Source organism: Bubalus bubalis, chromosome 13, assembly GCF_019923935.1.
Source record: "Bubalus bubalis isolate 160015118507 breed Murrah chromosome 13, NDDB_SH_1, whole genome shotgun sequence".
Lineage (NCBI taxonomy): Eukaryota > Metazoa > Chordata > Mammalia > Artiodactyla > Bovidae > Bubalus > Bubalus bubalis.
Window position 1 is genome coordinate 47,320,053 of NC_059169.1, and position 15,904 is coordinate 47,335,956.

The 15,904-nt window shown below is 35.7% G+C and overlaps 1 long non-coding RNA gene across 1 annotated transcript; it reads right to left on the reverse strand.

The window, feature by feature from the left end:
- Positions 1-13,747: 13,747 nt before the first annotated feature.
- On the reverse strand, positions 13,748-15,158 carry LOC123328906. The gene is made up of 2 exons (XR_006543908.2): positions 15,097-15,158; positions 13,748-14,802 (listed from the first exon to the last, which is right to left on the reverse strand). It is a non-coding gene; the product is annotated as an uncharacterized LOC123328906 (long non-coding RNA).
- Between the last annotated feature and the right edge of the window lie 746 nt (positions 15,159-15,904).

Sequence of the window (15,904 nt, forward strand, 5' to 3'; positions counted from 1 at the left end):
TAAATCTAATATGGAGTAAAAATAAAATGAAAAATGTATTTAAATGATATTTTGTTATATTTATTTACCTTGTCTTAGAATTGTATGCTTATTTTTTCAACTTTATTGCTTTCAGAAAGAGCAAAAGTAATTAATATTTTAGTAAAAACTTTTCTATATTTTACCAAATATTTTACTCAGAATATTGCATTCTTGAAATAATATGTCCTACAAGCTAGTAAATTTGTGTGAGCTATACTTTTGGAATAAATCATTAACATGAATATAAATAACTATATACATTTAAGCATTTTTGCATTTGTTTTTCTTAAATTATCACTTATATTAAATCTCTATCTATATATTTTCTCTCTCATATATATACATATATATGTTCATTTCTTAAGCTGACACTAATATCAATATATATGTATGACCCATTAAAATGCAATATTTATCTATTTGTTTTTATATCTCAATATATTCATCTTCTTTGGAAGACACAGACACTTCACCTTGGGAAATGTGGACATTTATCCAATAGTACAACAGATATTTTTTTAGTGTTTTTATACCAGACTTTGTGTGTTGAGTGAAAACACAAGATGAAAACATATGGTTTTCTTTTAGAAACTTAGGCTAACCAAACAGGAACCCAAATAAAAATAATAGTTTACCCATAAATCAACCATTTTTTTCTTTTTTTTTTTTTGTATTTTTTATTTATTTTATTTTATTTTATTTTTAACTTTACAATATTGTATTGGTTTTGCCATATATCAAAATGAATCTGCCATAGGTATATACGTGTTCCCCATCCTGAACCCTCCTCCCTCCTCCCTCCCTGTACCATTCCCCTGGGTCATCCCAGTGCACCAGCCCCAAGCATCCAGTATTGTGCATCGAACCTGGACTGGTGACTCATTCCATATATGATATTATACATGTTTCAATGCCATTCTCCCAAATCATCCCACTGCTGGGCATACACACTGAGGAAACCAGAATTGAAAGAGACACATGTACCCCAATGTTCATCGCAACACTGTTTATAATAGCCAGGACATGGAAGCAACCTAGATGTCCATCAGCAGATGAATGGATAAGAAAGCTGTGGTACATATACACAATGGAGTATTACTCAGCCATTAAAAAGAATACATTTGAATCAGTTCTAATGAGGTGGATGAAACTGGATCCTATTATACAGAGTGAAGTAAGCCAGAAAGAAAAACCATTTTTTTTTTAAATAAGGATGTTCAGAGTATGCTAAAGGAATAAAGCAACTATATTTATTTCTGAAAGTTAAAAAGATCTTTCCAAAGTGCTAAAACTTTGCACTAAGATTGGAGAAATGGTATTAAATTCTGCAAATGAGAAATCAGTGTTGCAAAGGTGTGATGGACGAAGATCTATTTATTCAGTCTTCAAACAAACATTGACAATCTAGCATATCATCAGAGGTGGGGACTTACATTTTGACAAAAAAGCACGAGATGCAGATTTCTCATATGCAGCTCCTGGGGAAAATCGTAATGAATGTGCCAAGCTAATTTACTAGTCCTTCCTTCTGTCCTTCCCACACACAAGTCGGTTGCAGGCACAGACACCTGCATGTGTGTATGCACATCTCACATCACAAGCTTATTCTCATATTTTCAATTGGAAACTTTCTCTGTTTTACTGTTGTAAAATAATCAGATACACAGATGCAAATAAGCTAACAAGTTTCTCAATAGGACAGTTAATTTTATATCCAGTTATATAATTCAAAACAATGTCAGAAGTCGTTACTCCCTGAATTCCAAGATCTCCAGCTGATACCAGTTTCTCAATCTCTGATGTACTTCTTTCTGATTCTTACCTTTCAAGTTAAACAAATGAATTATACAATGATAAAGGGAAATTAAACAATAGCAAAAAAAGAAGTTAATTCTTAAAAATGTAAAAAAAAAAGACAATCAAATAATAGACACCAAATCAATCTATGGTAATGTAATATATGGGACTAAAACAGAGATTCATCATTGGTGGTGGAGTAGAATTTTTATACTGTAAATGTGATGGATCCTGATTATGTTTGGGAGACTTTCTTTTTTTTTTTTTTTTGATTACTCATGGCTTTCTAAGGTGGGCTGCTGTCTATGAGGTCGCACAGAGTCGGACATGACTGAAGCGAACTAGCAGCAGCAGCAACAGCTCCAAGGTGATACTTGAGATTAGAGACCATAGGAGAATGTTGTAGAAGTTTTAACAGTCCATTATAGATCTGTCTGCTTTACAACATCTCAGAAATTACCTTAGCAATAACAATTGCCAGCAATTTGGGATATTTGGGGGAATAGAGTTATCTTAATATATTAGCTTCTCTTTCATTTCAATTCTGAGGTCTCTTAGCTAATACCGATTTCAGTAGCTTATTTAATAGGAAGATTTTTGTTTTCTTTGAATATAAGGAGATGGATCTTGGAGATCATTCCTCATTATCCTCAGCCCTGAAAGCATTACCACAGTTATACCAGCCCTGATTTTATTTGCCTCTGTTCTACAACTTTCAGTTCAGTTCAGTCGCTCAGTCCTGTTGGACTCCTTGCGACCCCATGAATCACAGCACGCCAGGCCTGCCTGTCCATCACCAACGCCCGGAGTTCACTGAGACTCACGTCCATCGAGTCAGTGATGCCATCCAGTCATCTCATCCTCTGTCGTCCCCTTCTCCTCTTGCCCCCAATCCCTCCAGCATCAAAGTCTTTTCCAATGAGTCAACTCTTTGCCTGAGGTGGCCAAAGTACTGGAGTTTCAGCTTTAGCATCATTTCTTCCAAAGAACACCCAGGACTGATCTCCTTTAGAATGGACTGGTTGGATCTCCTTGCAGTCCAAGGGACGCTCAAGAGTCTTCTCCAACACCACAGTTCAAAAGCATCAATTCTTCAGCGCTCAGCCTTCTTCACAGTCCAACTCTCACATCCATACATGACCACAGGAAAAACCATAGCCTTGACTAGACAACCTTTGTTGGCAAAGTAATGTCTCTGCTTTTGAATATGCTATCTAGGTTGGTCATAACTTTCTTTCCGAGGAGTAAGTGTCTCTTAATTTCATGGCTGCAGTCACCATCTGCAGTGATTTTGGGGCCCCAAAAAATAAAGTCTGACATTATTTCCACTGTTTCCCCATCTATTTCCCATGAAGTGGTGGGACCAGATACCATGATCTTCGTTTTCTGAATGTTGATCTTTAAGCCAACTTTTTCACTCTCCTCTTTCACTCTCATCAAGAGGCTTTTTAGTTCCTCTTCACTTTCTGCCATAAGGGTGGTGTCATCTGCATATCTGAGGTTATTGAGATTTCTCCTAGGGATCTTGATTCCTGCTTGTGCTTCTTCCAGCCCAGCGTTTCTCATGATGTACTCTGCATATAAGTTAAATAAACAGGGTGACAATATATAGCCTTGACATACTCCTTTTCCTATTTTGAACCAGTCTGTTGTTCCATGTCCAGTTCTAACTGTTGCTTCCTGACCTGCATACAGGTTTCTCAAAAGGCAAGTCAGGTGGTCTGGTATTCCCATGTCTTTCAGAATTTTCCACAGTTTATTGTGATGCATACATGTGTCCTATTTGATTTTTTTTTTTTTTTATGATGAGTGACAACAGGAGCAAGATGCCAAACAAAAGCACACCTGAGGAGCCTGGATGGAACACTAAAGGACTCTTCTTCTCTGGTTATTTTAGACTCTCTGCATTAAAAGTTTGCTTAATAATTTTAGCAAAAGATAGAAAATCTCGTTTTGCAAACTGGCACTGTATGTGTTTTCTCATTTGTCTAGGATCATAGGTAATATTCATAAAATTCCTCTCCTAATAAAGATACAAGCCTTTTCATTCCAAGAGTCCACAAAGGACATATATCTTTTTTTATTTCAGTATTATGTCTTAATGGCTATAAGAAGTAACCAACATCCTCCTGTGTATATGACATTTTTCTCTGTAATAACATGGTCAAAATCCTAAGACAATAGGTAATAATAAAAAGTATGATTTACTGTGACACAGCAAGTAAGACTCAGTTGACTTGGCATGGAAAGATCCTTGCCAATTCCAATCCCACCTTTAGTCAGGCTGTATCACATCTTAGTTTTATTTTTCATAATACTGCACTCCAGTCACAGCATCTGTATTAAGACTTTCCCCAAACTTTTGAAATGGAACTTAATCAAATAATATTAATACCAAAGTCCAGACATTTATTGTTCATATAATGATTCTGCCCTGCACATCTAAGTCAGGCACACTGTCACTATCTTCTGAATGATTTGAATTAAAATCCAAGTACTATCTTCTCTACTGTTGGGTGTCTTTTAGCATTATTATTATTTTTTTTTTTTCAAATCAAGAGAAATTGTGAAAATATATGAAACTGCTGGATACTTCAAGTTTACATACAACATATCTTCTTTGATACAAGAAAAGGATAATGAAGACGTTTTTTAAAAAGAAAATAATTTTAAATTCTAAAATGGAAAATTTAAAGAAAATTTTTAGATTGTTAAGACTTGAGGCATGGACTTCCTGGTGGACAAATGGTTAAGACCTCACCTTCCAAGGCTGGGGGTGCAGATTCGATCACTGATCATGGAGCTAAGTTCCCACATATGTGTGTTAGTTGCTCAGTCCTGTCTGACTCTTTGCAAAACCATGAACTGTAGTCTGCTTCTCTGTCCATGGAATTCTCCAGGCAAGAATACTGAAGTGGATTTCATTCCCAATGTGGGATCACATGGATCCCACATGCCTATGACTAAAAATCTGAAAACATAAAACAGAGCAATAATGTGTAACATGCACATTTTAACAATATCAGTTCTTGCCATATTTGAACCTGGGGTATTTTTACATTTATTTATTTTTAATTTAATTTATTTCATAATACTTTGTAATTTTAAATATTCAGATCTTTCACTTTCTTGGTTAAAATTATTTCTAAAGTTTTTTTTTTTTGTGTGTGTGTGTGTGTGTTTGATAATGGGGCCATTTCATTTTCTCTTGCTGATAATGTGTTATTCTTCTTAGTTTATGGAAATGTAAATAATTTTTTATATTGATGGTGTATCCTGCAACTTTACTGAATTTTAATATTAGTTCTAACAGTTTCTGAATGAAACATTTATAGTTTTTCTCTAAATTATGCATGTCATCTATAAACCAAGAGGATTTTACCTATTCCTTTCTGGTTCAGATGTCTTCTATTTCTATTTTTCTGCTAATTTATCTGGTTAAGACTTCCAATACTTTGTTGAGCAAAAGTGCATTTCCACTGCAGGGATATGGGTTCAATCCTGGTCAGGGAACTAGGATCCCACATGCTGCACTGTGTAGAAAATAAAATAATAAATTAAAAAAAAAATATATATATATATATATTACTAAATAATAATGGCAAATTTTTAATTTGAAAACTCTCTTGCTTGTTGGGCAGAACATATACTGAATTCTGGAAGCCCAGTTTATAGGGTAATGTTTTATAGGGAGAAAGTTCACAAAAAAGAAGAAAAAAAAAGAGAGAGAGAGGGAGAAACATTAAAGAGGTAAATTAAGTAAAGAGAATAATTTATAATGATTTAGCAATACAAAAGGGAAGTAACATTGAAAGATGAAGTTGGACATGAGACTACATGGTACTAGTTGCTTTTAATGCTGGGAAGTTACATCTTTTTTATGTAGGAAGTGAAAATTTTTACTTAGAACAATTATTTTTGAATTAGTGCTCAGCAAATGATTAAATAATTGTTTCAATGTTTTAGCTACATATTACTGTATGTGAGTTATCATGACAGGGATTGGACCACAAAAGCCAAAATTAAAGAATAATTTGGACGAGAAGAATAATCAAAGCATAGAAAACCATTAGGAGGTCATTGCTAATATCTTGATGAGGAAAATTAGTGTATTCATAAATTATGAAAGGTGGTTGGATATAATTTAGGAATACCTCTGTGGAAGGTATATACAGGCAGAATTTGGTGATTGACAATTGGTGTAAGAATGGGATGGGTCAAAGATAATTCTTAGATTTCTGACTGAGGCAATTGTTTGGGTGATAGTACCACTCACTAAGATACTTCATGAAGAAAAATCAGTTGGGAATAAAGATTCTGATTTATTTGATGTATTTGGCTTAATTTTGGGATAGAATAATATAATCAATATTGTGTTATACCTTAAATTTACATAGGTTCTTTGATTAAGTCAATCAGTAAAAATATCATTCCTAATTGAAGTTGTATCTAAATAAAATAATTGGAGCTTCAGCTTCAACACTAGTCCTTCCAATGAATATTCAGTATTGATTTCCTTTAGGATTGATTGGTTTGATCTCCTTGCAGTCCAAGGGACTCTCAAGAGTCTTCTCCAGCACCACAGTTAAAAAGCATGAGTTCTATTATTTTCTCCCATAGAAAAGGGAACCCTCTTACACTATTGGTGGGACTGCAAACTAGTACAGCCACTATGGAGAACAGTGTGGAGATTCCTTAAAAAACTGGAAATAGAACTGCCTTATGACCCAGCAATCCCACTACTGGGCATACACACCAAGGAAACCAGAATTGAAAGAGACACGTGTACCCCAATGTTCATTGCAGCACTGTGTATAATAGCCAGGACATGGAAGCAACCTAGATGTCCATCAGCAGATGAATGGATAAGAAAGCTGTGGTACATATACACAATGGAATATTACTCAGCCATTAAAAATAATATATTTGAATCAGTTCTAATGAGGTGGATGAAACTGGAGCCTATTTTACAGAGTGAAGTAAGTCAGAAAGAAAAACACCAATACAGTATACTAACATATATATATGGAATTTAGAAAGATGGTAATGATAACCCTGTATGCGAGACAGCAAAAGAGACACAGATATTTAGAACAGTCTTTGGGACCCTGTGGGAGAGGGAGAGCGTGGGAAGATTTGGGAGAATGGCATTGAAACAGGTATAATATCATATATGAAATGAGTCACCAGTCCAGGTTCGATGCATGATACTGGATGCTTGAGGCTGGTGCACTGGGATGACCCAGAGGGATGGTATGGGGAGGCAGGAGGGAGGGGGGTTCAGGATGGGGAACACGTGTATACCTGTGGCAGATTCATGTTGATGTATTGCAAAACCAATACAATATAGTAAAATAATTAACCTCCAATTAAAATAAATAAATTTATATTTTTAAAAAAGCATGAGTTCTTCAGTGCTCAGCTTTTTTTATGGTCCAGTTTTCACATTGCATATGACTAATGAAAAAATCATAGCTCTGACTGACTATATGGACCTTTGTCTTTGCTTTTTAATAAGCTGTCTAGATTTTTGTCCTAGCTTTCCTTCCAAGGAAGAAGCATCTTTGAATATCATGGCTGCAGTTACCATCTACAGTGATTTTGGAGCCCAAGAAAATAAAGTCTGACACCGTTTCCATTTTTTCCCCCATCTATTTGCCGTGAAGTGATGGAACCAGATGCTATGATCTTAGTTTCTTGAATGTTAGGTTTTAAGGTGTGGCCATCTATAAAATATCAAATTAGAATGGACAGAGGAAGCTGTCAGGCTAAATTCCATGAGGTCACCAAGATTCGGACATGACTGAGCACACACATACACACACACACACACACACAAACACACTCACATGTTTGACACTCTACTAATACTTTTCCCTTTGCTAAAATGAACATATGGATATACTTTTCAATTATATAAATCTGTTAATCCATTATATCCCTTCACTATCTGTAAGCACATTCTTTGTCCAGTCTGCCACTCATTGCTTGTTACCTGAATAATTTAATACTAAATTATCCTGACACCTAATTAGTTAATTATTGATAAATCCATGAAAAACTCCATGTTAAGCAGATTTTTAAATATAAATCCATGATTGTGAAATTTAAATTGGATCTCAGAAATATTCAGCCAATTAAATATAGCTCCTTTTTTCACATCTGAACAAGACAGTTTTATTCTTCCCCATTTTTCTTAAGGTCTTCCCAGGTGGCACTAGTGGTAAAGAACCCACATGCCAGTGCAGGAGACATTAGAAATGTGAATGTAATCCCTGGGTGTGGAAGAGCACCTAGAGGAGGTCATTGCAACCCACTCTAGTATTCTTGCTGGGGAATACCTTGGACAGAAGAGGCTGGCAGGCTATAGTCCATAGGGTCACAGAGTTGAACATGAGTAAAGCGACTTAGCATGCATGTTTTTTCTTAAACCTCTAAAATTACAATTCAGAGATATTTCTTAGCTTTTAAAATCAAAAAATTAAAATTAACATTCTCATCTTGTTTCTAACAAGCTTAAGAACCCACTGATTGACTGCACTTCTTTTTTTTTTTTCCCCTTTCCTATGTCTAGTGGGTCCTATTTCCCTCCTAGACAAAAGAGAGAAGAGACTATATAACAGTTATCCTCAGGGACTTATCCTATGCCTTCTGAAGGACTTGGATCAGTTAGTTTGTTAGTGATTTCTATCATATGTTCTCGTCTTCTATTGTATTATCCACATGAATACAATGATATTGGTGGAACAAAATTAATTTTTCTTAAACCATAACTCCACATCTCTAAATAGCTATAATTTTTATCTCTTTTTTAATAATTTGCTGAGTGTTATTTTTTGCCAACTCCAAATCGTCTTATAAAACAATATAACCTGGCTTTGTACCCGCTAATCCATTAAACCTCCTTTTATCAATGTCACCAACAATCTCCAGGTTTTAAAATCAATGGACTCTCTCTGTCATCTCTTCTTCATTCTGTCAGTGTTTTTGAATGTGGTTTATCATACCACATCTTTTATGAGCCACCTTCATTTCTTTTGGCTAATTCTGACAACACTTTATCATGTGTGGTTTATTATTTTGCTTTCCATAAATGAATAGTCCATAAATAACCTTCTTGGGACACTTTGGCTGTTCCTTCTTCATCATCTACTCTCTAAAGGTTGTAATTTCTCAAGGCTCAGTATTTTATGTTTATATTTTCTCTCTCATACTTCCCAAGGATGTAAATGCCACCAGTAATCTAATACTTCTATAGCTATAAAAGGAAATCACATAATATCCACCTATTATTACGGTCCCCTACATATGAACAATCCCCTGGTAGCACTAGTGGTAAGAGTTGAAGATTTGCTCCCAGGATCAGGGCGATTCCCTGGAGAAGGGCATGGCGATCCAACCTAGTATTCTTGCCCAGAGAATCTTCATGGACAGAGGCGCCTGGAGAGCTGCAGTCCATAGGGTCACAAAGAATCGGACATGACTGAAGCGACTTCAGTTCAGTTCAGTTCAGTTCAGTTGCTCAGTCGTGCCCGAGTCTTTGTGAGACCCCATGAATCGCAGCAGGCCAGGCTTCCCTGTCTATCACCAACTCCCGGAGTTCACTCAGACTCACGTCCATCAACTTAGCATGTACATATACGCACATACGCACACACGTAGGAATTAATTCCTTTCCAAGAGGATGTTTAAAAGTCCGATTTGTTTGTTAAGTCCTACAAAGTTAGCCTAGGTAACCAGTTGACACAATCAGCTATATAGTACTGTATCTTAATTATTTATCATACTTTTCACAAACAAAAAAATACATAAAAAGCAAGCAAACCCAAAAAATAAACATTTTTAATCTTATAGTAACATGAAAAGTACAGTAGCACAGTACTATAGCTGACATACAAGGCCTGAAACCTAGTGAAAGGGCAAGAATGGTTATTGATGGGAGGAGGGAAAGGAGGTAGGAGATGCTAGAGCTGAAGGACTGTCAGCAGTGGGAATCAGAAGGCAAGCTGCGATTTTACTCATGCCTGACATTGATGACACAGGTTCTGGTTTCCTGCTGGATTCAATTCTACCTACCCTCTTGAAATAATGATTCAGTGATGTCTGGGTAGTAACTTTTTTTTTTTTTTTTCCTTCATAACTGACACTAGCACTGGATTGAATTCTGAATTATTGCACAATTCTACATACAGGTCCTTTTCTTCCTCAAATAAAGAAAATCCTCTTGGCATTCCCTGCATCGTGAATCACTTCAGTTTTTTCAGTTACTTCTTCTTGTCTCTCTTTTCTCTGGGTCTTCAATTTCTGGTAGTACTGGTATCAACAAAGGTTCTTGGCCTTCTCCAAGCAATAGAAATTAAGTAGAGGCCAGATAGAAAATTCAGGTAAGGCTTATTTTGGTTTCCTGCTCCAGCAGCAGGAGGGAGCAAAAACAAGTAACAGGTTCACTAGTTTGCTTGTCGAAGTTGGGAGAGCTTGTTATTTATGTGGGGTGAGGGGAGGGGTGTATCCAGGGGTTGGGCTGGAGGGATGGCTTACATGGTTTGCCCACTCTTTAGTTGTGTTGAGTGCAGGGGGCCATGTGCAGCACCCTGCTTTTGCTTCCAACACCCAGTTTTAATTTTGACCCTGGCTCTTCAGAAATAGCATTTTTTTTTTTTTCTTCATATCTTTTGGTCAAGAACTTGCCCCAATTGCACATGTATACAGTTATTTTTAGTCACATTATAGTTTCTTTTTATTTTGTAGTTCAAAAAGTGTGTCCAGGTGCAAACTTTGCAGTCCTGCAGCAAAAATGTCCGGGTTCCAGGCTTGTTTCAGTACCAGCTACATCACTGCTGTTTTTATGCTTGATCTGGACATCCAGGGCTTGAAATAAAGATATTTTACCACAGTACTGCATTGTACAGTAAAGTACATAGAATCACAGTCACTTGCAGAAGATACACATAAATGACAATGTACTCCAGACATGTGAACTAACTTACATAATTGGACATCTGAACTCATGTTCACATTCTTGAAAGGTTGCAATTTGAAGCTCCTATGTTGAGGATTAATTGTTCAAAGAATGATTCACATGCACTAAAATAAAGTAATAAAGGGATAAAAAATTGGTTAAACTTCCCTCCTAAAATTATAAGGTAAAATTATTCTTAATAGCAATTTGTATGTTAGTGTTGGTGTTTGCCTTGAAAATCTAATATAACTGCCTGTGCAAGACATCAATGGTGAAAATTAGAAGTAATTAAACACTAATTATATTAAATTTCTCATCTTAGTAATAAAATACATCATTTAGAATCCACAGTATTATCTTAACCAGTTATAAAAACATAGTTAATCTCCATTCTGAAAAAAGCAATGTAAGCATAATCTTCGTTTCAAAAAAAAAATATATATATATATATTGAACTAAATATCTATTCCCTTTCCATATAATATTAGAAATATTCTGAAGTATTAGATTTACAGCTAACCAATGCCTCTCAACTATAAATGCTGTCATAATGAGGGAAAACACTAAATGCATAGACAGTTTGAATTTATTTTACTATTTCTCTGTTATATGTATTTCTCCTTACATGTAATAATGCTAAATATTTTAAATAATAACTTCTGAAGAGAAAAATGGAAATTCAATAAATTCTCATTTTCTTTGATTTGTAAATGTGTACAAACTTTTTCACAAATGAAATCTTACATCATTTTTAATTTCTAATTATTTTTAAATTAGTAGCATCTAGGGGAAAATTATTTTAATTGAAATCATACTATTATCAAAGATGGTTATGAAATGATTTAAGAGTTAATCATTTGTACTCTGAATGTTTCTGTACATTTAAATAGAGGTAGAATGAAGAATGGAAGAGCAGTCATAAATGTATACAATTTTAGTGCAAGAGGTTGCAAACAATAGGTAATTAATATCATTGACTATATACCACACATGTTTCTCAATGCTTCTATGCAAGTAATCATGTAATCCTTTCAGATCAATTCCCCAGACTCTTATCCATGCTGGAATCTAAACTTCTTGGATGCTACTGATTGACTTAATTATATATTTTTTCCAGTTGGATTCAGTCATTGGAGAGATATGCAAAAATATAAAAAAGAGTGAAGAAAGTAAGAAGAGAATATTTCAATAGCTTCACTCTAGTAAGATCACTCTGGAGTGGGTGGATCCTTTGCTTCACAGATTCCCATCTGATTGCCTGTCTGAATAACTGTAAGATTTGTACTTACTGAAGTAAACCTGATCCTTTCATATGTGGAGTGGAAGCATCACTGCTATTGCTGGTCCTAGGACAGTGAAATATCCCTTATGAGTTTCTTAATTCCTTTTATACATTTAAATTACTCCTCTATAATATTAATTTTATCTCATTTTAACTTGAATGTATACATTTTCCCCTAATTGACAAGTGAAAGTGAAAGTTGCTTCAGATCAGATCAGTTGCTCAGTCATCTCTGACTCTGTTAACCCATGAACTGCAGCACGTCAGGCCTCCCTGTCCATCACCAACTCCAGGAGTTCACCGAAATTCAGGTCCATCGAGTCGGTGATGCCATCCAGCCATCTCATTCTCTGTCATCCCCTTCTCCTCTTGCCCCCAATCCCTCCTAGCATCAGAGTCTTTTCCAATGAGTCAACTCTTCGCATGAGGTGGCCAAAGTACTGGAGTTTCAGCTTTAGCATCATTCCTTCCAGAGAAATCCCAGAGCTGATCTCCTTCAGAATGGACTGGTTGTATCTCTTTGCAGTTCAAGGGATTCTCAAGAGTCTTCTCCAACATCACAGTTCAAAAGCATCAATTCTTTGGCGCTCAACCTTCTTCACAGTCCAACTCTCACATCCATACATGACCACTGGAAAAACCATAGCCTTGACTGGACGAACCTTTGTTGGCAAAGTAATGTCTCTGCTTTTGAATATGCTATCTAGGTTGGTCATAACTTTCCTTCCCAGGAGTAAGCGTCTTTTAATTTCATGGCCGCAGTCACTATCTGCAGTGATTTTGGAGCCCAGAAAAATAAAGTCTGACACTGTTTCCACTGTTTCCCCATCTATTTCCCATGAAGTGATGGGACCAGATGCCATAATCTTCGTTTTCTGAATGTTGAGCTTTAAGCCAACTTTTTCACTCTCCACTTTCACTTTCATCAAGAGGCTTTTGAGTTCCTCTTCACTTTCTGCCATAAGGGTGGTGTCATCTGCATATCTGAGGTTATTGATATTTCTCCTGTCAATCTTGATTCCAGCTTGTGTTTCTTCCAGTCCAGCGTTTCTCTTGATATATTCTGCATATAAGTTGCTTAGTCATGTCCAATTCTTTGCAACCCCATGGACTTTAGCCTGCCAGGTTCCTCTGTCCATGGAGCTCTCCAAGCCAGAATACTGGAGTGGGTAGTTGTTCCCTTCTCCAGGGGACCTTCCCAACCAAGGAATTAAACCCGGTCTCCTGCATTGCAGGCAGATTCTTTACCATCTGAGCCATGAGGGAAGCCTAAAGCCATAAATAAATTCATATTCCTAGTTCTCCCAATAATCATTTGTTGGGAATACTTTGGTCTCCATTTTGCACATGAGAGAATTGAGGCAAAGTGTTTAGATCACAATTCTTATGTGATAGAATTAAGATTTGAATCAATTAATCTGCTTCAGTTTAATTAATATCCATACGTAACTGACATATACATATAACAATACTGAAGTATCAGTTATGTTAAGAATATACTATAAAAATAGCGTAAGAGTAAACTGTTTTACCATTTGCTTAAACTGTTCTAATTCTTGTAATAATATCACTTGGGAAATTGTTTTAAGTGAGGACATGACATTATAGAAATGACCAAACTTGGTCAAGGGCACATAACCCGTTAAAATTTTCTAGAAAGGTTTAAAACAAACTAATATGAACCATGATTAAGGGAAAGATTACATTAATCCTTTATTAATCACAGAAGATATTAAGGGAAAGAATTTGAGTGTTGTAGGAAGGAGTGTCAGATATTTTACCAGAAGTGAACAGACTGCTAGCAAATCCTGAGGATAAGAAAGCTTTTCTTACTGTGGGTACATGGGAGTCTAGATTCTTGCTTATGACAGTCTTAAGGCAGATAAACTTTTCCAAGAATCTGGGATCCCTTTGGATTTCTAAGTAATTAAACATAATTTGCTCTGTTGTGCTTAGTTACCCAATCCTGTCTAACTCTTTGTAACCCCATAGACTGTACCTCACCAGCCTCCTCTGCCCATGGGGATTCTCCAAGAAAGAATACTGGAGTGAGTTGCCATGCCCTCCTCCAGGGATCTTCCCAACCTGGGAACTGAACCCAGGTCTCCCTCATTGCAAGTGGATTCTTTACCATCTGAGCCACCAATTAAATATATTGCTAGTGGGGAAAAGAGGATAAATTTACACATGTATACCTGTGGTGGATTCATTTTGATATTTGGCAAAACTAATACAGTTATGTAAAGTTTAAAATAAAATTTAAAAAAAAAATTTACTTAGATACCACACATAATTAAATGTTGCATTGAAGTTTTCCAATCTTGAAAAAAATCTATGTTCTTATAAATAGTAGTAAAGAAGAAAACCAAACTAATAATTTCAGTGTAGCTCTTCTGTCCTTATTTGTAGCTAGAGGCCTTAATGAAATCATTGCTTCTTGAGCAGACTTGCCTTTCCCTGGTGACTGACCTTCCTACCATCACTCTGGTTCTCACTTTAAGCGCACAATACTGTCCCTAATTTCTATATTTGCATTCCTTACTATGAGACTTACTGAATGTTCACTGAAAATGTCAAGGAATTATAATACAGATGATAATTTATAACCTTTGAGTTATGTAAAATTCCAGCTTCTTCAAAATTCCTCATTCCTGTACATTTGTATCAAATATACAACCCCATGGCAGGGTGGAGACTGTTTTCTGGTCCCAGGAGAGGGTTGAACTCTTGAGAAAAACATTTCCTGTCATAGAAATGAAACATGAATTACAAAATGTCTTTTCATTTTCTTACTCTATGCCCTTTTCCTAGATAACATAAACCATGCCCAGAGAAACTATATTGTCTCTAATCTAGACATTCAAGATCCCTTTAGTGACTTTCATGTTTTTATGTATTAATGAAAGTTTGTATTTGATGCTTCCACTTGAAGGCACAAATTTGCCTCAAAACAAAATATTCAAATACAGTAGCATTCTACCCTAATCAGGATAAATGCCCACCAAACCAAAAAAATAGGAATAGATAGGGAATCTACCTGATAAAGAATTCCAAATAATGATAGTGAAAATGATCCAAAATCTTGAAAACAAAATCGAGTTACAGATAAATAGCCTGGAGACAAGGATTGAGAAGATGCAAGAAAGGTTGAACAAGGACCTAGAAGAAATAAAAAAGAGTCAATATATAATGAATAATGCAATAAATGAGATAAAAAAACACCCTGGAGTGAACCAACAGTAGAATAATGGAGGCAGATGATAGGATTAGTGAGGTAGAAGATAGAATGGTAGAAATAAATGAAACAGAGAGGAAAAAAGAAAAAAATAAATGAAAGAAACAAGAACAACCTCAGAGACCTCTGGGACAATGTTAAATGCCCCAACATTCAAATCATTGGAGTCCCAGAAGAAGAAGACAAAAAGAAAGGCCATGAAAAAATACTTGAGGAGATAATAGTTGAAAACTTCCCTAAAATAGGGAAGGAAATAATCACCCAAGTCCAAGAAACCCAGAGAGTCCAAAACAGGATAAACCCAAGGTGAAACACCCCAAGACATGTATTAATACAATTAACAAAGATCAAACACAAAGAACAAATATTAAAAGCAGCAAGGGAAAAACAACAAATAACACACAAGGAGATTCCCATAAGGATAACAGCTGATCTTTCAATAGAAACTCTTCAGGACAGGAAGGAATGACAGTACATCCTTAAAGGGATGAAATAAAATAAACTACAGCCCAGATTGCTGTACCTAGCAAAGATCTCATTCTAATATAAAGGAGAAATCAAAAGCTTTACAGACAAGCAAAAGCTGAGAGAATTCAGCACCATCAAACCA